The sequence below is a fragment of the Heptranchias perlo genome, chromosome 9 (genome assembly GCF_035084215.1).
Source record: "Heptranchias perlo isolate sHepPer1 chromosome 9, sHepPer1.hap1, whole genome shotgun sequence".
NCBI classification, from domain to species: Eukaryota; Metazoa; Chordata; class Chondrichthyes; order Hexanchiformes; family Hexanchidae; genus Heptranchias; species Heptranchias perlo.
Window position 1 is genome coordinate 19184216 of NC_090333.1, and position 23325 is coordinate 19207540.

Genomic DNA, 23325 nt, shown 5'->3' on the forward strand with positions numbered 1-23325 from the left:
TTTGCAAGCCCTTGAAGGTCAGATATCTTTCACTATGTTCTGATGAAAGCCAAAGTTTTTTTATATGTGTGTCACTCATGTTGCATTAAAGATTATTAGTAGAGGCTTCCCCAATGTCCCAAGAGCACTGTCCAGTTTGGAACTGAACCGTTCAGATCAGGAACGCCACAGATTTAATCCCCAGCCAGTGTGGTGGTGGCTGGTCTTAGCTGGAGTGGTAGCCGAAGCACTAAAATTAACCTCAGTGCTTCTGGATTCTGCTGCTGATCTCTTTCCAGCAACTCTTGCTGGAAGAGTGAACTTCGAGTGACCTCAGTGTCGAGGCTCATATATGAATAATGTCTACTTGGATGAAGGGCACTGGTGTCTATAAAAACTTATCTCAGCAAGCATTTCAAAGCTTCAGGAGAGGTGAGGAGAAAATTGGCAAGAAAATTAAACTGAAGTCACTTTCTGAGTTTCAACACCTCTCCCACTGTTCCATACCTCCCACTGTTGGCTACCTCCTCCCCCAGCACATTAGTACATATTCCCCAAGAAAGAAATGTGGCTGAAAGAAGTTAAAACCCATAGAAGAAAAATAGTACATAAGTTTAGAACCTCTAAATCTTCAGCATTCCCAACAGCGATTGGGTTCAGCAAAATCAGCATGAAAATAAACATAGAAACATAGAAAATAGAAGCAGGAGTAGGCCGTTCGGCCCTTTGGGCCTGCTCCGCCATTCAAAATGATCATGGCTGATCGTCTAACTCAGTACCCTGTTCCCGCTTTTTCCCCATATCCCTTGATCCCTTTAGCATTAAGATATATATCTATCTCCTTCTTGAATACATCTAATGACCTGGCCTCCACTGCCTTCTGTGGTAGAGAATTCCACAGGTTCACCACCCTCTGAATGAAGAAATTTCTCCTCATCTCGGTTCTAAATGGCATACCCCGTATCCTGAGACTGTGACCCCTGGTTCTGGACTCCCCAGCCATTGGGAACATCCTCCCTGAATCTAGTCTGTCTAGTCCTGTTAGAATTGTATATGTTTCGATGAGATCACGTCTCATTCTTCTAAATTCTAGTGATTATAGGCCTAGTCGACCCAATCTCTCCTCATACGTCAGTCCTGCCATCCCAGGAATCAGTCTGGTAAATCTTGCACTCCCTCCATGGCAAGGACATCCTTCCTCAGATAAGGAGACCAAAACTGCACACATTACTCCAGATGTGGTCTCACCAAGGTCCTGTATAACTGCAGTAAGACATCCCTGCTCTTGCACTCAAATCCTCTTGCAATGAACACCAACATACCATTTGCCTTCCTAACTGCTTGCTGCACCTGAATGCTCGCTTTCAGCGACTGGTGTACAAGGACACCCAGGTCTCGTTGCACCTCCCCTTTTCCCAATCTATCACCATTCAGATAATAATCTGCCTTTCTGTTTTTACAACCAAAGTGGATAACCTCACATTTATCCAGGTTATACTGCATCTGCCATGTTCTTGCCCACTCACCCAACTTGTCTAAATCACTTTGGAGCCTCTTTGCATCCTCCTCACAGCTCACATTCCACCCCAGCTTTGTGTCGTCTGCAAACTTGGAAATGTTACATTTAGTTCCCTCATCCAAATCATTGATATATGTTGTGAATAGCTGGGGCCCAAGCACTGATCCCTGCGGTACCCCACTAGTCACTGCCTGCCACCCCGAAAAAGACCCGTTTATTCCTACTCTCTGTTTCCTGTCTGTCAACCAATTTTCAATCCATGCCAGTATATTCCCCACAATCCCATGTGCTTTAATTTTGTACACTAACCTCTTGTGTGGGACCTTATCAAAAGCCTTTTGAAAATCCACTGGTTCGCCCCTATCTATTCTACTAGTTACATCCTCAAAAAACTCCAGTAGATTTGTTAAGCATGATTTCCTTTTCATAAACCCATGCTGACTTTGTCCAATCCCATTAATGCCTTCCAAGTGTTCTGTTATCACATCTTTTATAATAGACTCTAGCATTTTCCCCACTACTGATGTTAGGCTAACTGGTCTGTAATTCCCTGGTTTTTCTCTCCCTCCTTTTTTAAATAGTGGGGTTACATTTGCTACCCTCCAATCTGTAGGAACTGTTCCAGAGTCTATAGAATTTTGGAAGATGATCACCAATGCATCCACTATTTCCAGGGCCACTTCCTTTAGTACTCTGGGATGTAGATTATCAGGCCCTGGGGATTTGTCAGCCTTTAGCTCCATTAATTTCCCTCGCACTATTTTTTAACTAATGCTGGTTTCCTTCAGTTCGTCCCTCTCACTAGACCCTTGGTTCCCTAACATTTCTGGGGGGTTATTTGTGTCCTCCTTTGTGAAGACAGAACCAAAGTATGTGTTTAATTGTTCTGCCATTTCTTTGTTCCCCATTATAATTTCCCCCATTTCTGACTGTGAGGGGCCTACATTTGTCTTCACTAATCTTTTTCTCTTGATATATTTATAGAAGCTTTTACAGTCAGTTTTTATGTTCCCTGCTAGTTTACTCTGACAGCCATCTAAATAATAAACTGTGGGCTGAAAGAGGTGAACTCTTACAATTGGTAAATGTGGAAAACGATTGTATTCCCAAACCCTGTACTGAGTGTGCAGTTTGACTAAAATATCTGGCAAGTCTTATGTGATCCTGTAGTGCAGTACCATGCTGTTCACTGCAAGCACAGTGGTTTTTGGTTAGCTGCTAAATAAAACTTTATGGGGTTTAATTTCCTCTGGTGGTGCAAAGTTATTAAAAAATGGTATGCATTTGTTAAAATATAAGTAAGATAAAACCCTTATAAATATTTTTAGAGCTAAAAAAAACCTACAAATGCAGAAATTCTGAAATAAAAGCAGAAAATGCTGGAAATGCAGAGCATCTGAAGAGAGGAGAGACAAGTTAATGTTTCAGGTAGAGACTCTCTGCGAGATTCCTCTCTAATAAAAGGGTCTCTAACCTTTTCTTTTCAGGTGGATCTGCTGTGCATTTCTAGCAGTTCCAGTTTCAAAGTCTCCTATAGGCAGTACTTGGCTCAGCGGTAGCACTCTCGCCTCTGAGTCAGAAGGTTGTGGGTTCGAGTCCCACTCCAGAAATTTGAGCACATAATCCAAGCTGACGCCTCGGCACAGTACTGAGTTTGGATGAAATATTAAACTGAGGCCACATCTGCCCTCTCAAGTGGACATAAGAGATCCCATGGCACTATTTGAAGAAGAGCAGGGGTGTCCTAGCCAATATTTATCACTAACAAACAGATGATCTGATCATTATTCCATTGCTGTTTGTGGGACCTTGATGTATGCAAACTATCTACTGTGTTTCCCAACATTACAACAGTGACTACATTTGAAAAGGACTTCATTGGCTTTAAAGTGCATTGGGGCGTCCTGAGGTCGTGAAAGGCGTTATATAAATGCAAGTTCTTTCTGTGGCTAGTTTTGAGGGCCTTTTTATATTGGTGTTTTTTCATTCTGATTCTGGAACCCATGACTCCAACAGGCTGATCTTCCAAATGCCTGCTCTTGGTTCGGAGGTTTGCCAGCTGAGAGCACATAGTGGGAAATTACAGGCGAACTCCCCATTGAGAATATAATATCACAGGGACCGTGCCTACGATCTGCTGATACGTGGTCCCAGCCAGCAAGCATTGGGAAAATCAGCCCTTAGAAGTCTGCGCTGGTGCATGATAACCGGATTTAACAACATAGACACCGGGAGCCAGTTTACAGACACCAGGCTCCCCTAATCAGAATTAAAAGAAGACAAGTATGAAAGCAGCTTTAGGGCAGGTTTAAGCTTGTTTAGCACCTGAAGGCTGCTATGTTTAGTAATAGAGATGTTGCTTCCATCTTACCAATTGATTTAAACACTGAATGCTTATATACAAGATAAAATCAGAAACATTTGACCTCTTAATTGTCTAACAACTGTTTTGAAATAACTTTCTAGCTGATATTTATTAAAGGATTTGAAAAGGGTTTGAAAGGCTACCCTGTAATATTAGCCACAATAGATATATTGTCCATTTTTATACATTAGGGAAATACATAATCAGTAAGTTTTAGATTGCTACATATGGCATGTTTAATACTGGTCCCGATTTTAACTCCGGCCCAGTTCTTGGCGAGTAAGTTAGAAACTGATTCAGAAATGAGGTCTGACACATTTTAACCCCCGGGCTTCGTTTAAATCCCGCTGGCTGACTTCCCTTCCATTCCGGGTGGGAAATGGTGGTGAACCACGTGGTCCAGAGGACCCCCCCCCCCCACTGCCGAGACCAGTTAAATGGTGGCATTGGCTGCGGGGGCCATCCCGCGGGAGTCTTCTGATTGGGGTGATGGGGGCGAGTCCATGGTAGGAGAGGCCTAAGCTTTCCTTGAGCCCAGAAGAGCACTGCTGCTTCTCCTGACCCCGTAAGAAAAGTAAAACAAAAAGTTAGCGGACTTCTTTTTTTGGACCTCTTCTGGCTCCGATCCATTTCCCCGCTAGGATGTCCTGACAGGAAACTCACTAACATCATCAGGACCCGACGTACCTGTGTTAAAAAAGAGACAGGCTATGAGCCGGTAACCTTGGCGCCTACTCAGTTGAGCAGGTATAAATTGCAACTAGTCAGCTCCCAGCGGCTCCAGGGAGGGTAGAGTTAAAAATGCCCCCCCCCCTAAGTTAGAAAAATCTAATGTCAGTAGGACTGCATTGAAGAGGTAACTAAGATTCTTACTATCTTAATATCTGTGCATGGATATTTACAAAATGCAAAAATGCTGCAGAATTTTATTGTAAAAAAAATCCAATGTGCCAATAGACAATTTAGTGTTGACTTACCATCATTATGCAAACATACACTTCCCATCTCACAAGCAAGCAATTTAATTATCTTTCCATTATAATTCTTTCTCTGCATGAGTTGAGAATGACACAGTTACTCATCCCTGCACCCATACAATGAGCTGAGCCTAGCATTGAACCACATGTTAATTGTTCCGGCACTGGTTGTGATGACGCAATCTCATTCATCTAATGCATTGTCATTTGGTGAAATGTTGTAATTTCAAAGCCTCTGCATGTTTAAGCCTTATATGGACATTGATGGTATGACAGTAAGAAGTTCAAACGTGAACAAAAGCAAAAGACGTCAATTGCTGAAAATCATAAACCAGATTTCCTAGAAATACTCAGCAGGTTTTTTAAAATTCGTTTATGGAATGTGGGCGTCGCTGGTGAGGCCAGCATTTATTGCCTAACCCTAATTGCTCTTGAGAAGGTGGTGGTGAGTCGCCTTCTTGAACCGCTGCAGTCCGTGTGGTGAAGGTTCTCCCACAGTGCTGTTAGGAAGGGAGTTCCAGGATTTTGACCCAGCGACGGTGAAGGAACGGCGATATATTTCCAAGTCGGGATGGTGTGTCACCAGGAGGGGAACGTGCAGGTGATGTTGTTCCCATGTGCCTGCTGCCCTTGTCCTTCTAAGTGGTAGAGGTCGTGGGTTTGGGAGATGCTGTCGAAGAAGCCTTGGCGAGTTGCTGCAGTGCATCTTGTAGGTGGTATACACTGCAGCCCGGTGCGCCGGTGGTGAAGGGAGTGAATGTTTAGGGTGGCGACTATTTGTGCAGGAAGTGTGTCCAGCTGCAGCTACTGGCTAACTGCATTTCGGAGCTGGAGCTGCAGGTGGATTCACAGTGGAGCATCCGCGATGCTGAGATTATCGTGGATAGCACGTTTAGTGAGGTGGTCACGCCGCAGGTAAAGATTACGCAGGCAGAAAGGAAATGAGTGACCACCAGGCAGAGCAAAAGGACTAGGCAGGTAGAGCAGGAGTCCCCTGGGGCCATCTCCCTCTCAAACAGATATTCCGCTTTGGATATTGTTGGGGGAGATGGCTTATCAGGGGAAAGCAGCAAGAGCCAAGACCATGGCACCACGAGTGACTCAGCTGCACAGGAGGGGAGGAAAAAGAATGGGAGAGCAATAGTGATAGGGGATTCCATCGTAAGGGGAACAGATAGGTATTTCTGCGGCCGCAGACGTGACTCCAGGATGGTATGTTGCCTCCCTGGTGCTAGGGTCAAGGATGTCACGGAGCGGCTGCAGGACATTCTGAAGGGGGAGGGTGAACAGCCAGAGGTCATGGTCCGTATCGGTACCAACGACATCGGTAAAAATAGGGATGAGGTCCTGCAAGCAGAATATAGGGAGTTAGGAAATAAATTAAAAAGCAGGACCTCGAAGGTAGTAATCTCAGGATTACTCCCAGTGCCACATTCTAGCGAGAGCAGAAGTAGGAGAATAGACGAGATGAATGCATGGCTTGAGAGATGGTGTAGGAGGTAGGGGTTTAAATTCCTGAGGCATTGGGACCGATTCTGGGAAAGGCAGGACCTGTACAAGCTGGACGGGTTGCACCCAAGCAGAACCGGGACCAATATCCTCGCGGGGGCATTTGCTAGTTCTGTTGGGGAGGGTTTAAACTAGTATGGCAGGGGGATGGGAACCATAGGGTAGGTACAGATAGGACAAATTCAGACCAGGAAACGGGAAGTAGAAAAGCAGTTAGTGACGTAGTTAGCAACTCAAAGGCAAAAGAAGCAAAGGTTAAATAGTGTTCAGCACAGGAATTTGACGGGGTTAAAGGGTATATACTTCAATGCAAGGAGTATTACAAACAAAGCAGAAGAGCTAAGAGCACAGATAGACACATGGCAGCATGATATCATTGCTATAATGGAAACCTGGCTTAAAGAGGGAGTTAATTGGCAGCTCAATATCCCTGGATATAGAGTTTTCAGGCAGGATAGAGTGGGTGATAAAAAAGGAGGGGGGGGGGTAGCTTTATTAGTTAAAGAATCAATTATAGTTGTGAGAAGGGATGATATGCCAAATGGATCATCAATCGAGGCCATATGGGTTGAGCTAAGAAATAAAAAAGGGGCAGTCACACTACTAGGAGTGTACTATAGACCCCCAAATAGCGAAAGGGAGATAGATGAACAAATATGCAGGCAAATTTCTGAGTGCAAAAATAAGAAGGCAATTATAGGAGGGGACTTCAACTACCCTAACATCAACTGGGATTCAAACAGTGTGAGGGACACAGAGGGCACAAAATTCTTGATCGGTGTCCAGGAGAACTTTTTTAACCAGTACGTAACAAGCCCAACAAGAGGGGATGCAATTCTAGATTTAGTCCTGGGAAATGAAGATGGGCAAGTGGGTGAAGTGACAGTGGGTGACCATATTGGGGATAGTGACCACAATTCCGTTAGTTTTAGCATTATTATGGAAAAGGACAGAGTTGAATCAGAAGTAAATGTTTTAAATTGGGGGAAGGCAAATTTTACAGAACTAAGAGGTGATTTGGCAGAAGTGGACTGGACACAACTACTTGAGGAGAAATCAGTGGCAAGCCAGTGGGAGGCACTAAAAAGTGAAATTCTACGGGTACAAATGCAGACGCGTCCCCTCAAAGAAAAGGGGTGGCACTGCCAAATCTAGAGCCCCCTGGTTGTCTAGAAGTATATGGGGCAAGATAAAGCAGAAAAAGAAAGCTTATGACTGTCACAGAAAACTAAATACTGCAGAAAGCCTAGAGGAGTATAGAAAGTACAGGGATGACGTAAAAAAAGAAATAAGGAAAGCAAAGAGAGGGCATGAAAAAATGTTAGCTGGTAAGATTAAAGAAAACCCAACGATGTTTTATCAGTAAATTAAGAACAAAAGGATAGCTACGGAAAAGGTGGGACCTATCAGGGATGATAAGGGTAACTTGCGTGTAGAAGCAGAGGATGTGGGTAGGGTCTTAAATGAATATTTTGTCTCTGTATTCACAAGGGAAAGAGATGATCCGGACGTCGTAGTTAAAGAGGAGAGGTGTGAAATATTGGATAAGGTAAATATGAGAGAGGAAGTACGAGAGGGACTGGAATCCTTGAAAGTTGATAAGTCACCAGGGCCAGATGGATTGTTTCCTAGGCTATTGAAGGAAGCCAGGGAGGAAATAATGGATGCTCTGAGGATCATTTTCCAATCCTCACTAGATACAGGGGAGGTACTGGAGGACTTGAAGACTGCAAACGTAGTACCATTGTTTAAAAAGGGTACGAGGGAAAGGCCGAACAATTATAGGCTGGTCAGTCTTACCTCGGTGGTGGGCAAACTATTAGAATCAATACTGAGAGATAGCATAAACTGTCACTTGGAAAGGCATGGTTTAATCAGGGATAGTCAGCATGGATTTGTTCAGGGAAGGTCATGCCTTACAAATCTGATTGAATTCTTTGAGGAAGTGACAAGGAAGGTTGATGAGGGTAGTGCAGTGGATGTTGTCTACATGGATTTTAGTAAGGCATTTGACAAGGTCCACATGGCAGACTGGTCAGAAAGGTAAAAGCCCATGGAATACAAGGAAATGTGACGAATTGGATCCAAAATTGGCTCAGTAACAGGAAACAAAGGGTAAAAGTCGATGGATGTCTTTGCGAATGGAAATCTGTTTCCAGTGCTGTGCCACAGGGCTCAGTGTTGGGTCCCTTGCTGTTTGTGGTATATATTAATGATTTAGACTTGAATGTAGGGGGCATGATTGGCAAATTTGCAGATGACACAAAAATTGGCCTTGTAGTTGATAATGAAGAGGATAGCTGTAGACTCCAAGAAGATATTAATGGATTGGTGGAGTGGGCGGAAAAGTGGCAAATGGAGTTCATCCCGGAGAAGTGTGAGGTAATGCACTTAGGGAGGGCAAACAGTAAAAGGGAATACGCAGTAAACGGGAATATATTGAGAGAGGTAGAGGAAGTGACCTTGGACTGTATGTACACAGGTCCCTGAAGGTGGCAGTACAGGTAGATAAGGTTGTGAAGAAGGCATACGGAATGATCTTCATTATTAGCCGAGGTATAGAATACAAAAGCAGGGCTGTAATCACTGAGCTGTATAAAATGCTGGTAAGGCCACAGCTAGAGTATTGTGCGCGGTTCTGGTCTCCACATTACAGGAAGGACGTAATTGCTCTGGAGAGAGTGCAGAGAAGATTTACAAGAATGTTGCCAGGGCTTGAAAATTGCAGCTACGAGGAGAGATTGGATAGGTTGGGGTTGTTTTCTTTGGAGCAGAGGAGGCTGAGGGGAGACTTGATTGAGGTGTACAAAATTATGAGGGGCCTAGATAGAGCAGACAGGAAGTACCTGTTTCCCTTAGCAGAGAGTTGAAGAACTAGAGGACATAGATTTAAGCTGATTAGCGGAACGATTAGAGGGGACATGAGAAAAAACTTTTTTACCCAGAGGGTGGTGGGTATCTGGAATTCGTTCCCCGAATTGGTGGTAGAGGCAGGGACCCTCAAATCTTTTAAAAAGTACCTGGACCTGCGCCTAAAGTGCTGTAAGCTGCAGGGCTACGGACCGGGTGCTGGAAGGTGGGATTAGAATGGGCACCCGGCGCGGACACGATGGGCCGAATGGCCCCCTTCTGTGCTGTATCTTTTCTATGGCTCTATGGTGGATGGGGTGCCAATCGAGCGGGCTGTTTTGTCCTGGATGGTGTCGAGCTTCTTGAGTGTTGTTGGAGCTGCACTCATCCAGGCAAGTGGAGAGTATTCCATCACATTCGTGACATGTGCTTTGAAGATGGTGGAAAGGCTTTGAGGAGTCAGGAGGTGAGTCACTCGCTGCAGAATACCCAGCCTCTGACCTGCTGTTGTAGCCACAGTATTTATGTGGCTGGTCCAGTTAAGTTTCTGGTCAATAGTGTCTCCCAGGCTGTTGATGGTGGGGGATTCGGCAATGGTAACGCCGTTGAATGTCAAGGGGAGGTGGTTAAACTCTCTCTTGTTGGAGATGGTCATCGCCTGGCACTTGTCTGGCGCGAAAGTTACTTGCTACTTATCAGCCCAAGCCTGGTTGTTGTCCAGGTCTTGCTGCATGTGCGCACAGACTGCTTCATTATCTGAGGGGTTGCGAATGGAACTGAACACTGTGCAATCATCAGCGAACATCCCCATTTCTGACCTTATGATGGAGGGAAGGTAACTGATGAAGCAGCTGAAGATGGTTGAGCCTAGGACATTGCTCTGAGGAATTCCTGCAACAATATCCTTGGGCCGAGATGATTGGCCTCCAACAATCACTACCATCTTCCTTTGTGCTAGGTATGACTTCAGCCACTCGAGAGTTTTCCTCCTGATTCCCATTGACTTCAATTTTACTAGGGCTCCTTGGTGCCACACTCGGTCAAATGCTGCTTTGATGTCAAGGGCAGTCACTCTCACCTCACCTCTGGAATTCATGTTTGGACCAAGGCTGTATTGAGGTCTGGAGCCGAGTGGTCCTGGCGGAACCCAAACTGAGCATCGGTGAGCAGGTTGTTGGTGAGTAAGTGCTGCTTGATAGCACTGTCGACGACACCATCCATCATTTTGCTGATGATTGAGAGTAGACTGATGGATTGGATTTGTCTTGCTTTTTTTGGACAGGACATACCTGGGCAATTTTCTGCTTTGTTGGATCAGGTCAGGCAGCATCTGTGTTTTGATGATGGGTCTGCACTTGAAACATTAAGGGAAGGTCATGCTTGACCAACCTTATTGAATTATTGCAAGAAGTAACAGAAAGGGTGGACAAGGGTAATGTAGTAGATGTAGTATTTTTGGATTTTCAAAAGGCCTTCAATAAGGTAACGGATAGTAAACTCATGACTACGGTCAGAGTATGTGGAGTCAGGAAGTAGCAGAATGGATAGCCAGTAGCAGAATAGATAGCAAGCTGGCTACAAAACAGAAACAGAGAGTAGGAGTTAAAGGTAGTTACTCAGACTGGCAAAAGGTGGGAAGTGGTGTTCTACAAGGATCAGTGCTGGGACTGCTTTTGTTGATCATTTACACAAACGATTTGGACTCTGGAATCGGAAGTACAATTTCAAAAATTTGCAGACGACACCAAATTCGGGGGTATATTTAATACTGAGAAGGACTGTGACAACTTACGGGAAGGCATTAATAAACTTGCAGAATGGGTGTGCAATTGGCAAATAAATTTCAATATAGATAAGTGTGAGGTATTACATTTTGGTAGGAAGAATAAGAAGGCCACATACTCCTTGGAAAATAAGAGTCTAAATGGGGTGGAGGAGCAGAGGGATCTGGGGGTATAGATACAAAATCATTAAAAGTAGCGACGCAGGTTAATAAGGCCATAAAAAAAGCAAACCAGGCACTGGGGTTCATTTCTAGAGGGATAGAATTGAAAAGCAGAAAAGTTATGTTAAACTTGTATAGAACCTTGGTTAGACCACACTTGGAGTACTGTGAACAGTTCTGGTCTCCATACTATAAAAAGGATATAGAGGCACTGGAGAAGGTATAAAAAGATTTACTGGGATGATACCAGAACTGGGAGGTTATATCTATCAGGAAAGATTGAGCAGGCTGGGGCTCTTTTCTCTAGAAAAGAGAAGACTGAGGGGTGACCTCATAGAGGTATTTAAGATTACGAAAGGGTTTGATAGGGTAGACTTGCGGGGGAGACCAGAACTAGGGCCATAAATATAAGTCACAAATAAATCCAATAGGAAATTCAGGAGAAACTTCTTTACCCAGAGATTGGTTAGAATGTGGCACTTGCTACCATAAGCAATAGTTGAGGTGACTAGCATAGATGCCTTTAAGGGGAAGCTAGATAAACACACGGGGGGGAGAAAGGAATAGAAGGATATGCGGATAGGGTGAGATGAAGTAGGGAGGGAGGAGGCTTGTGTGGAGCATAAACACCAGCATAGACCAGTTGGGCAAAATGGCTTGTTTCTGTGCTGTAAATTCTATGTAATTAACTCCTCTCATCTCTCTACAGATGCTACCTGACCTGCTGAGTATTTCCAGCATTTACTGTTTTTGTTTCAGAACTTTAAACATGGTTCCTAGCTCTGGGTCTGGTTGGTATCATGGGTTTGACCTTTCTCTCTGGGCCTGGTTGGTACAATGGGTTTAACCATTCACTCTGTTATCTGGATGAGTAAAAATCTTTTTTTCCCTGAGGGCTGCAATGGTCCTATGTGAAATGAGTTCATAAAGATTTTACAGGCACATCACTAAACTGTCAACAATTTGGTGATAATTGGCTTGAAACTAGCAGTCTAATTACAAGGTGGCTGGTGTGGGAAATGAAAAGATCACTAATGCATTGGCAGGTGCTCCCCTGAGCTTATTGTTAAGACATGTTGGGGCAGAATATGGGGACCTGGCCTAAGAGTGCTGGATGTCGACACTGAGTATAATGATTGAAAGTATTCAATTCACTAGAGTGAAATCCCTCACCCAATGAGCACGAGAGTTCACTCATAGAAATATTAAATTACTAGCTAGATATTTTTGTGTACTACAGGCTATAGTTAGCAGATTAAACAAAAATGATCACGAATAAATGAATCACTACTAACTAGTTAGTGATGTTGTAACATTCGTTATTACTATATGATGTCACAAAAAGTAATAAATAAATATCATAATTAGTCATTTCATATTTCTAAGGTGATGTTTCCATAATTGCACCATCTTTGAATTTGTATTGACTGCATTGATGTCAGCATGATAGAAAAAAGCTGCATCAGTGGTATCAGGAAGCTGCATTATTTGCCCTTATACTTTGAATAATCACTGGTCTGTTTCAACGTTGTCACAGATTTGCAGTATGCAATAGAATCATTTACGTCTGTGTAAAGTGTAATGCTTCAGTGCGATTCAAGTGCTCCTTGAATAAGTACTCCCATTAGAGCGGGCTAGAAACTGGTCAATTCAGCATGCTGCTAGCACCCATACAAATAATTTCTCTTAAAATGACAATTTCCCTCCTTTTATAGGTGTTTTCTACAGTGCATCTTTTCCAGGTGGAAGAACAGGAAGGGGCTTCAACCAAAGATTTATCCAGTGCTGCCATTTTGCCAGGGCTGGTTTTGTCAGCCCTGAGAAGGTGCCTCTGTGCTATTGCATCCAGCAACCTAGCTGAAACTTATGGGAGCTGAAAAGTCAGCCAAGGCAGGAATTCTAATCTCAGAGGTCTTGAGTTCTCTGCCTAATGTTCTACATCTAGAGACTATTACTATATTTTTTGTGTACTTATTTAACTCTGTACTCATTTTAATTGGAATTATGAGGTCACTGCATTAAGCTCTGGGGGCTGCTTCTCAACTCTCTCCAAAGGTACTGGCAGCTAACTTGGAAAATCCTCTGAAATGAGGATTGAAGTCAAAAGCTGAGAGAAAGCACAGCCATATAAAAAAAATTAAATTGGCATGGAGCTGGTTTGAATTTTTAGCTCTGTGAGGATAATCACCTGGAATTTTCGCAAGGGTTCTCTAATGGGAGATGGGCGTGACCACCGAAAAACAGTGTTAGCGGCTTAAAACGGACATTTACACGGAAGTTACAGTGGGGGATTGGGAAGATCCCGCAGAAATTCAGGGTGAATGTCTCATCAAACTACCATAAATGTAAGTGAAGCTAAAGGTTGTGAGATTACAGTCGCTGATTATCATTACTCGTGACTCCTGTCTGATTGGAGGCCATAAGTTTGTGGGCACAAAATGGCTTCACTGAGCTGCTGAGGTGCAGTAAGAGCCACTGGTACTGTAATATGAAGAATCCGGAATGAAACACGGTACCAGAATCCTAATTTTTATCAAAGAGCAAAGCGGGAGCCGGCTGAGCTAGCTTTAGTAGGTCCTGGTTCGAATGTAGTTCGGGTTCCCATCATATTCTGCGGTTCTGAAGTCTAACCCATGAAACACAGGAGACTATTTCAGTGACCTTAAGGTGTCACATGCAGTATAATAATCGATCTTTTCCACTTGTCCTGGGGTGAGGAGTATATTGTTCACAGCACCTTTCAAAAACAAACTGTGTAGAAAGGCAATACTCCAATCCAGTTTTTCAAATGTGTCTATCGAGAATTAATGAACAGCACACGGAATGACTTACTACTGAAAAAAAAACTTTATCATAGGATTCTGAAACACGAGTGGGCTCTGAATGCTCATGGAATATTCCGTCTTCACATTATATCATTGTCTGCATGAACAAAATCACTTCTCTGTTATATTCTGGACTCCATTTGAGCATTGTGGCACAGTATTTAGTCTGCTTTAAATTACCATAATCATCTTAGTCCATCCAATGCAGTGCCTCTGCCATCACGTAGTTATACATAACACCAATAGGTCACGGTTATGATTTGCATAACTTGATTTGCATACATCTGAACAAGTCTCATATAAAATACAATTACCATATTTTACCACATGTATTCTTAACATCTGGGACATCCTGAGGGTTAAATAACTGTTTGTAATGTGCAAGATGTGGAGAAGTGATAAGTGTTTGTAACTTTATTCTAATTTGTATTTATAGTGAACTTCACCAGAACTTTGTGTAAGTTGCAATTCCTAATTACACCAGCCTCGATTACATGGGGCACATTTCTCAATTTTCCCAAATGTTTTTGTAACCTTTCTCCAAGGCAGGCTACGTGGATTTAAGTCGCGACACTTGGTAAATGTTTATTTGACTTTATTTGGAATGAACAAGGCTTTGCAGTAGATAGACTCAGCCATGAACCAAGTGATGCAAAATCAGCTGAACTGGTCAGGGTGCTCGGCATAAGAAGTGAAGTTCCTTCTTGCATTGTAACAGCAAGCTTGTATCTAAGGCAGTCTTTCGGACGTGTAGGCTTACACTGTGCAACTGAAGCATGAAAAGAAAGCAAATTAATAGGACATTTGCATAAAGGGCTGTATTTGCCAGCCGTTGTCCTTTCAGAATGGCTGGTTGTCCTTTCAGCTTGCTGCTATTTCAGTGGAAGGATGTGGTGGGACTCTTCCTGCGGTCTCGTAAAAGCAGATGCAAATTGGACTATTCATTTTATTGAGAAAAGCTCTCCACGATTTACTGTTTGAGTGCCACAGTGCTTTGGCACCATAGAGAACATATATTCACCTACTTAATAGTAGTCACTACACTCCAAAAAGAATTCACCGTGTTATGCCTATTGAGAAATTTCAGTAGTATGAAAAGTGCTTTTAAGGTGCATGTCTTTGTTTATTTCTGTATGTTACACTTGTGTTCTATGGAACTGTAATACTGAGTATAATAAGGAGGAATGTGAAAACATACTTTCATGTTTATATGTTTTCACTTTCCTCTTTATTATATTCAGTATTATAGTTTAACATGTTGGCCTTTCAACTCTGGGACCTTGGTTCAAATCCAGCTCAGACTGATGAGATGGAAGTGTCCTCTGTTAGGGTCCTTCTCAAGGGGAATTAGGGATGGGCAATAAATGCCGGCCTCGCAGCGACGCCCACGCCCCATGAACGAATAAAAAAAAAATGAGGTAGGGCATTTTTAACCCACTTCTTAATGGATGTGCCATCTCTTTTGTGTTGATATTTTATGGAGGCTGAGTGGTTTCTCCTGCAGGTTTACTGGTACATTTTTTATTTATATTATCCTTTATGACTCTTTCTTTTCATCAACAGCCATAACTTAAAATAAAAAAGATGAGTCGGTGAGAAAATAAGAATCATGTAAAATTTCTGTAAATAACCAGGCAGATCCAGTTTTCCTCGTTTAGAAACATTACATGCACCAGCTGAAAAATGTATTTGTGGTTACAGCATTTGCCTATGTACATTACATATGTTAAGTATACTCTTGTAATCATACTTTTAAAAAATTGCCTGTACAATTTTAAGTTTTTATTGTCTTTTGAACTCCATTTTACAATGTTGAAATGAGGGGCTAGATTCATCTTTCCTTTACTGCTAGTTTTTACTGGCTCTCCACTGATCCCACCATTGCTGAGATTTTCCTTCAAAAGTGATAGTGGATGCTAAATATACCCACCCATATTTGGGTGGATTTATTCAAATCATATGTTAATGAAGGAAACATGGCATCCGATGTATGGTCCTTCTATAACGCCTTAGTAACGCTTGGTATTAGGAATGGCGTTGTGTTGCTAAGGAGGGGATTCTAAACAGCCTGTAAGCCAAATGCAATTGCAATCAATTACACTCAACCAGGGGAAAACTCCCAGGAGCAGCTAGAAATCCCACTGGGAGCCTACTCAACAGTGTTTCATATAGTTGCCCCAAGAAATTAGGGGCCAGGGGTAGGGCTCAAAGTCCACACCACTGCAGTCCTGGTGGGATTACCACCAGGGAGGAAATTCTATTCTAAGAAGTCTGATTGAAGGTAAACCCCTGTAAATTCCCCTGGGGGATAGAGGGGTGCAACCGTGGCTGCAACCATGGTTTTTTGTTACCCACAATTTTAGCTCCTGAGCCTTCTAGGAATTATCCCGCTAGCAACTCACATTTAGAGCATTCGGAAGAAATGAAACCCACTGAAAAGGTGAATTTCATTTATTCCAAATGCAGCAATTTCACAATGGCTAGGAGGGGTAATTCCATGATCACAGTGAGTGCGGCTCAGAAAATCATGTTACTATAACTTTTCAGAATCTTGTAGAAAAGGCAGAGGAGACACGATACAGGGTCTTCAAAATAATGAAAGGTATAGATGAGATTGAAGTAGAGAAGCTATTTAAGTTGGACAAACAGCACTGGACTAGAGGACACAAGTACAAACTTCACAAGCCTCGAACAAGGTTAGAGGTTAGAAAAGGCAATTTTTTCCCACAGGATAATGGCCATGTGGCCCAGAGGTCATTGATTCGAGATCAATTGGCACTTTTAACAGGGAGGTGAATCGATATCGTTTGAGAAGGGAATTCAGGGTCAAAGAGATATTTAACAACACTGCTTGATATTTCCTTTCATGGGAGATAGGGGAAAGAATCTAGTGTCCATAAAGTAAGGGATCGAGGGTAATGTGAGAGGGAAGTCAATAACAGCATATCATACATAGGGCTCAATTTTTAAATAGCGGTGGGATGGCAGTGGTGGCGGTGGGGTCAATGGGCACGTGGATAACCCGACTAATAAAATCTTACCATTTCCCACGCGATCGCGAGTTAATTGGTGGTCCTTAACGTAACTTCCGGGTTTGCCGTCTGAAAGTTGCACAGTGGGCGGACTGCGCACCCGCATGACAGGCTCTCAGCTGGAGTGGCTCTATTTAAAGGGGCATTGCTCCAAAGGCTTTTGCTGCAGCAAACACCAAAAACGCACAATGGAGCAACACAGGGTCAAGGCTGCTCCAAGATTTAGTGATGCCTCACTGTAGCAGCTACTGGATGCTGTGAGGAGGAGGAGGGAAGTCTTTTACCCTGCGGACGGGAGGAAGTGCCCTGCCTCTGCCACCAAGAAGGCCTAGCTGGCAGAGGAGGTCACCAGCAGCAGCAACATCACCTGCACCTGGGTCCAGTCCAGGAAGCGGTTCAATAACCTAACTAGGTCATCAAAAGTGAGTACACTTATTGATTCTCCTACTTTCCATATTCCATGTCACCGCCCCTGCCCCCCCCAACTCATTCTGCATTGCCAAGACTACTCCATCACATCACTCCTTACACCTATTTAAGGCTCATCCTCAACTTCCCTGCTCTTCCTGAGCACCTCCTCACCTCCCCATTTGTCACCCACCACTACCACTCCCCTCAATCCTAATCCAATGTGATCTCTCTATTTCATACCCTCTAATGCACCTCTTTCATGGTCAGCCTCACCCAAAGCAATGCATTCATCGGTTGGCCACTTCACCCTCACTCACTCACACGTTTGTTCTTTGTCCCCTTCTAGAAGAGAGCGCAAAATGCATGCGAGAGGGCGAGGACTGGAGGGGGGCCACAACAAGTCGTCGTCCTCACACACGAGGAGCAGGAGGCGCTGGAGCTGAGCCGCACCCTCGAGTGCCTGTCCTTCGGGGACGCCGAGACTGGCACCCCACAAACGTCTGGTGACACAACTTTAACATTCATCACTCACAACATGAATTGATGTTAACATGCCTTGCCATGTTGAACACCTCAGTATGTTCATCGCAACATGACATATCTGTGATGATGCTTAATATTGCCTTCTGTTTTCTTACAGGCCCTTCAACGACCACAGTGACGGCAGAGGGCAATTCCTCAGAGGACCTGCTGGCATCTGAGGGTGCACCGTCACATCATAGCGAGCCATCCACCAGCGCAGATACTCACACCTCAGTGGATCCTAGTAGTGAGTTAGTTGGGTTGGCACCTGGTGAGTCACCACACATAAGTGAGCACGAGCAGACACTGGTGGCAGGGCAGCTGTGGAGAGTCTGTGTCAGTGGGTGCACTCTTCTCCGGGCTTTGCTGGATGCTGATGCAGAACCCCGGGGGCCATTCTTTAAAAGGAGAATGATCGAGGGACAGCAGCACATTTGCGAGATACTGGAACAGGTGCCACGAGCACTCTCCACAATAGCGCAGAGGATGGAGGAGTCCAACTCCTGCTTAGATGCTTTGGGCCTACGCCCTCTGGGTTTTGGAGCCCGTGAAAGCCCCTCCAAAGCTGCTCCACCTGCACCTGTGCAGGGGCAGACTCGGCCACCTGGAGAGGAGGTTGCATTGCGGGTACTGGTTGAGAGGGGGGCAACGGGTGAGACATGGGAGCCACAGGTACGGGAGGGAATCTCTGAGATAGTGTCACAGAGACATGAGCAACTGTCTGAGATAGTGTTGCACGTAACTGCTGAAATGTCTGTCACAAGTGCGGGAATGTCTGCGATGGAGAGAAGGCTATTCTCCGTTGAGCTTCAAGCACAGCTCACAAATGAGTCCATTCAGGCCCTAACAATGGTCCTTTGGACTCGGGTGAATAACATTCTGCCGCCTTAAACAGGCAGACAGATACACTAGCACTGGCCGAACAAGGCTTCACACATGTCCTCCAAACTGTTGTCCAGCAGAGTGGTAGGAGTGATGTGGCCCTGGCCCAGGAGAGGGATGATGGTGAAAGGAGACATGGAAGTGGGGACGCCACTCAAAGCACTCCGACGTCTCACCCATTGCCCCCCTTTCAACAAGTACCCATAATGCTGCTTCCTCTCCAGGTGGTCGAGTCTGCCCCTGCACAGGTGCAGGTGGAGCAGTCTTTGGAGGGGCCCTCACGAGCACCGAAACCCAGAGGGCGTAGGCCCAAAGCATCCAATCGGTCAGGGCATGAACAAGAGCAACCTGCCACTACCTCTGCAGCAGCCACAGGGGATGCACCAGGTAGAAGCGATAGGAAGAGGAAGCCTAAGGATTTGTGAACACGAAGGGTATGCACAAGGGTGTCTGACAGACTGTCATGTTTTTCATTTATATTGGGTTTTTGTTATATTCACATTAAATGTTATTATTCTCACCACTACTGCCACGTCTTGCCCATTCTTGACTGGTTTTGTGATAGGGCCCTTTCATGAGCTTCACCATGAACGGTGACTCTTGACACTACCCATTGGGTCACTCTACAGTGGGTGTATGTGTAGTTGAAGGACTGTTTTGTGCAGGGAAGGACTGTTTTGTGCAGGGAAGGGTGAGGGGGTGGGGGGTGCTGGTGTTGGCGCTGCTCTTACCAGGTGGTATGAAGACTGGACTCTTCACATTTTCTGTTGTTAGGAGAACCGTTCACATATCAGTGACTCCCTGGCCTCAGGAGCAGCCAGGTTAGCTGCTGCTCTGCTCATGGGTTCTCCTCGTCCTCAATGTGGGTGGCAGATGTGGATGGGGCCTCCTCAAGCCGCACCCCTCTCTGTTGTGCCATGTTGTGCAGGACACAACACACGACTATAATGCGTCCCACTCTATCTGGTGATATTGAAGCGCTCCCCCAGAACGATCAAGGCACCTAAATCGCATCTTGAGCAGCCCTATAGCATGCTCAATTGTAGACCTGGTGGTGATGTGGCTGTCGTTATATCGATGCTGTTGCTCGGTGATGGGGTTCCTCAGAGATGTCATGAGCCACTTGTGCAGGGGGTATCCCTTGTCCCTGAGTAGCCAGCCCTTAAGGGTGTTTGGTGTGTGGAAGAGGCCCGGGATGTTGGATTCCCGGAGAATGAAGGTGAGGTGAGAGTGACTGCCCTTGACATCAAGGCAGCATTTGACCGAGTGTGGCACCAAGGAGCCCTAGTAAAATTGAAGTCAATGGGAATCAGGGGGAAAACTCTCCAGTGGCTGGAGTCATACCTAGCACAAAGGAAGATGGTAGTGGTTGTTGGAGGCCAATCATCTCAGCCCCAGGGCATTGCTGCAGGAGTTCCTCAGGGCAGTGTCCTAGGCCCAACCATCTTCAGCTGCTTCATCAATGACCTTCCCTCCATCATAAGGTCAGAAATGGGGATGTTCGCTGATGATTGCACAGCGTTCAGTTCCATTCGCAACCCCTCAGATAATGAAGCAGTCCGAGCCCGCATGCAGCAAGACCTGGACAACATCCAGGCTTGGGCTCATAAGTGGCAAGTAACATTCGCGCCAGATAAGTGCCAGGCAATGACCATCTCCAACAAGAGAGAGTCTAACCACCTCCCCTTGACATTCAACGGCATTACCATCGCCGAATCCCCCACCATCAACATCCTGGGGGTCACCATTGACCAGAAACTTAACTGGACCAGCCATATAAATACTGTGGCTACGAGAGCAGGTCAGAGGCTGGGTATTCTGCAGCGAGTGACTCACCTCCTGACTCCCCAAAGCCTTTCCACCATCTACAAGGCACAAGTCAGGAGTGTGATGGAATACTCTCCACTTTCCTGGATGAGTGCAGCTCCAACAACACTCAAGAAGCTCGACACCATCCAAGATAAAGCAGCCCGCTTGATTGGCACCCCATCCACCACCCTAAACATTCACTCCCTTCACCACCGGCGCACTGTGGCTGCAGTGTGCACCATCCACAGGATGCACTGTAGCAACTCGCCAAGGCTTCTTGGACAGCACCTCCCAAACCCGCGACCTCTACCACCTAGAAGGACAAGAGCAGCAGGCGCATGGGAACAACACCACCTGCACGTTCCCCTCCAAGTCACACACCTTCCCAACTTGGAAATATATCGCCGTTCCTTCATTGTCGCTGGGTCAAAATCCTGGAACTCCCTTCCTAACAGCACTGTGGGAGAACCGTCACCACACGGACTGCAGCGGTTCAAGAAGGCGGCTCACCACCACCTTCTCGAGGGCAATTATGGATGGGCAATAAATGCTGGCCTTGCCAGCGACGCCCACATCCCGTGAACGAATAAAAAAAAAATCGTGGCAGCTGCCAGAGTATCTGGCGCACACGTGAAGGAATCTTTTGCGGTGGTCACAAACGAGCTGAGTGTTGATGGGTGATACCCCTTTCTGTTGATGAACAGTCCTAGCTCATGTGGAAGTGCTCATATTGCTATATGGGTGCAATCGATTGCACCTTGTCCCCGTGAGAAGCTAACCACAAAGTCGAATCCCACTGCCCTCTCCGTGTGGCCGAGGTCGTCCATGGGGAAGCTGATATATTGCGAGGCCCTGCGGAACAAGCAGTCGGTGACCTGCCTTATGCACTTGTGTGCAGATGACTGAGAGACCCCAGCGATGTCCCCGGTGGCACCCTGGAATGATCCGGAGGCGAAGAAGTTGAGGGCAGTGGTGACTTTAACTACAACGGGTAATGCAATGCTGCTCAGCCCAGCCGGGAGCAGCTCGGCATGAAGGAGGCTGCAGATGTCTGCGACCACCTGGCGACTCACTCTAAGCCTCCGTATGCACTGCTCCTCCGAGAGGTCCAGGAAACTGAGCCTTGATCTGTAGACCCTGTGGTGAGGGTAGTGCCTCCTGTGACATCGCTCTCGCTGTTGTTCCCTTCTCTGTTCTTGTACAGGTGCCTGTGGACTAGCACTGTGAAGCTCCAAGTGGCGGAAGTGCACTCCGTGCCTGGCGAGACTGGTGATGTTGCTTGTCCTCAGATGTAGTAGTGAATGCAGCCATGGCGTCCCAAGAGGGGGTCCGAAAAACTGGTAAATATGTGTGAGCAGAAGAATTTTCAGTGTAAACACAAAGATCTCCCAGCCAAAAGTTTGTCTGAAAGATCAGAGTGCCCTGCTGCAGTAACTCACCTTTTATCCCCATCTGTCAAACAGGCATTTGAATGTCCAACTGGCTGCTGGCTGAAACAGTCTCCTGCAACATGGAGTGTTTCCCACAGCACGGGAAACACACTGAAGCTGAATGAAAATCAGTCCCCTGCCTCAGTGACCATGAAATTAACTAGTTCAAATACTTAAAGTATCTAACTAACTGTGTTAACTATCATCCCGCCGGCTTTAATTGCTCGTGGGACTTCCGCATTCGTGAGGCACGCTCGCACACAGACGCGTGGAAGTCAGCGGGTTGGAGCCGGCTTCCGAACCCGCTTGGAATTTCCCCGATTTTCGGAGCTCCACTGCCCTCAACGCACCTACACTTTGATTCGAAAATCGGGGCCGTAGACTCTGGGTGTTACAGACTTGATGTGCTAAGTGGTCTTTTCACATTTTCGATTTTTATTCTGCCATTGCTGGATTCCCAACTTATTTTGCAACACGGGGATAGAAACTGTTATGCCTGTTTGTCGGGCGTAAAATGGATGCAACAAATATCAATTTCAGGCCGTGAAGTCCTGCACCCGATCTGCACTGGTGGCGTGGCCGCAGCCATATTGGTACGCGCTAATCTTAGGCATCCCTAGTGGCCGCCTGAAATCAGCGTCGGATCAACTTAAAAATGCAAAGAAAGATCCTGCATCTGTTTAAGACCCTACAGCAAGATTCATGAATAACTAGGCAGAGCATGGGCCGTGCATGCTCAGAATAATTTTTCCAGTTCAACAGCGGTTTAACCAGTGTCCCACCAGCAATTAACCAGCAAAAAGAGCCAAAATCAATTTCTACCTGAGGATGTTTACCTGATATTCTGTCAAATGACTGTGTTTTCCCACTATCGTGTTATGTTGAGCATTTCCAGATTGTCGTGTGTTGAAGAACTTACCTTTTTTATCTGATATTATTTTCATTGGATTCTGATGAAATGTTCTGTCAAAAGACCAGAAGGTTTGAAAGAAAACAAAAGAGCTTTTCATGTGTAGAGATATGCAAAAAGCATTCTCCCTTTTCACCAACTCCTTATTAATAAACAGAACTCCCCCTATATTCAATCATTGATGTTTGTAACCTTTTTAATGGTCTGGTAGATTAGATGGTGAACTTAATTACATCGGATACACCAGAATTCACTTATTCTGTCCATTTAAACCATTTAATTTCATTTTTTTGGAAAACACAAAACTCAGTTTTTCCTCAGCCACCTTAATGGTGTTGGGTTATGAGACAGGGTGTTTGT

General features: G+C 45.2%; 1 long non-coding RNA gene across 1 annotated transcript in view; it reads left to right on the forward strand.

The window, feature by feature from the left end:
• The window catches only part of LOC137324968 (uncharacterized), a 35349-nt gene extending 12225 nt beyond the window's left edge, over nucleotides 1-23124 (forward strand). The window contains exons 2-3 of the long non-coding RNA XR_010963758.1: nucleotides 21830-21965; nucleotides 22089-23124. This is a non-coding gene — a long non-coding RNA (uncharacterized lncRNA). The remainder of the gene's footprint in view (nucleotides 1-21829; nucleotides 21966-22088) is intronic.
• The last annotated feature ends 201 nt before the right edge of the window (nucleotides 23125-23325 follow it).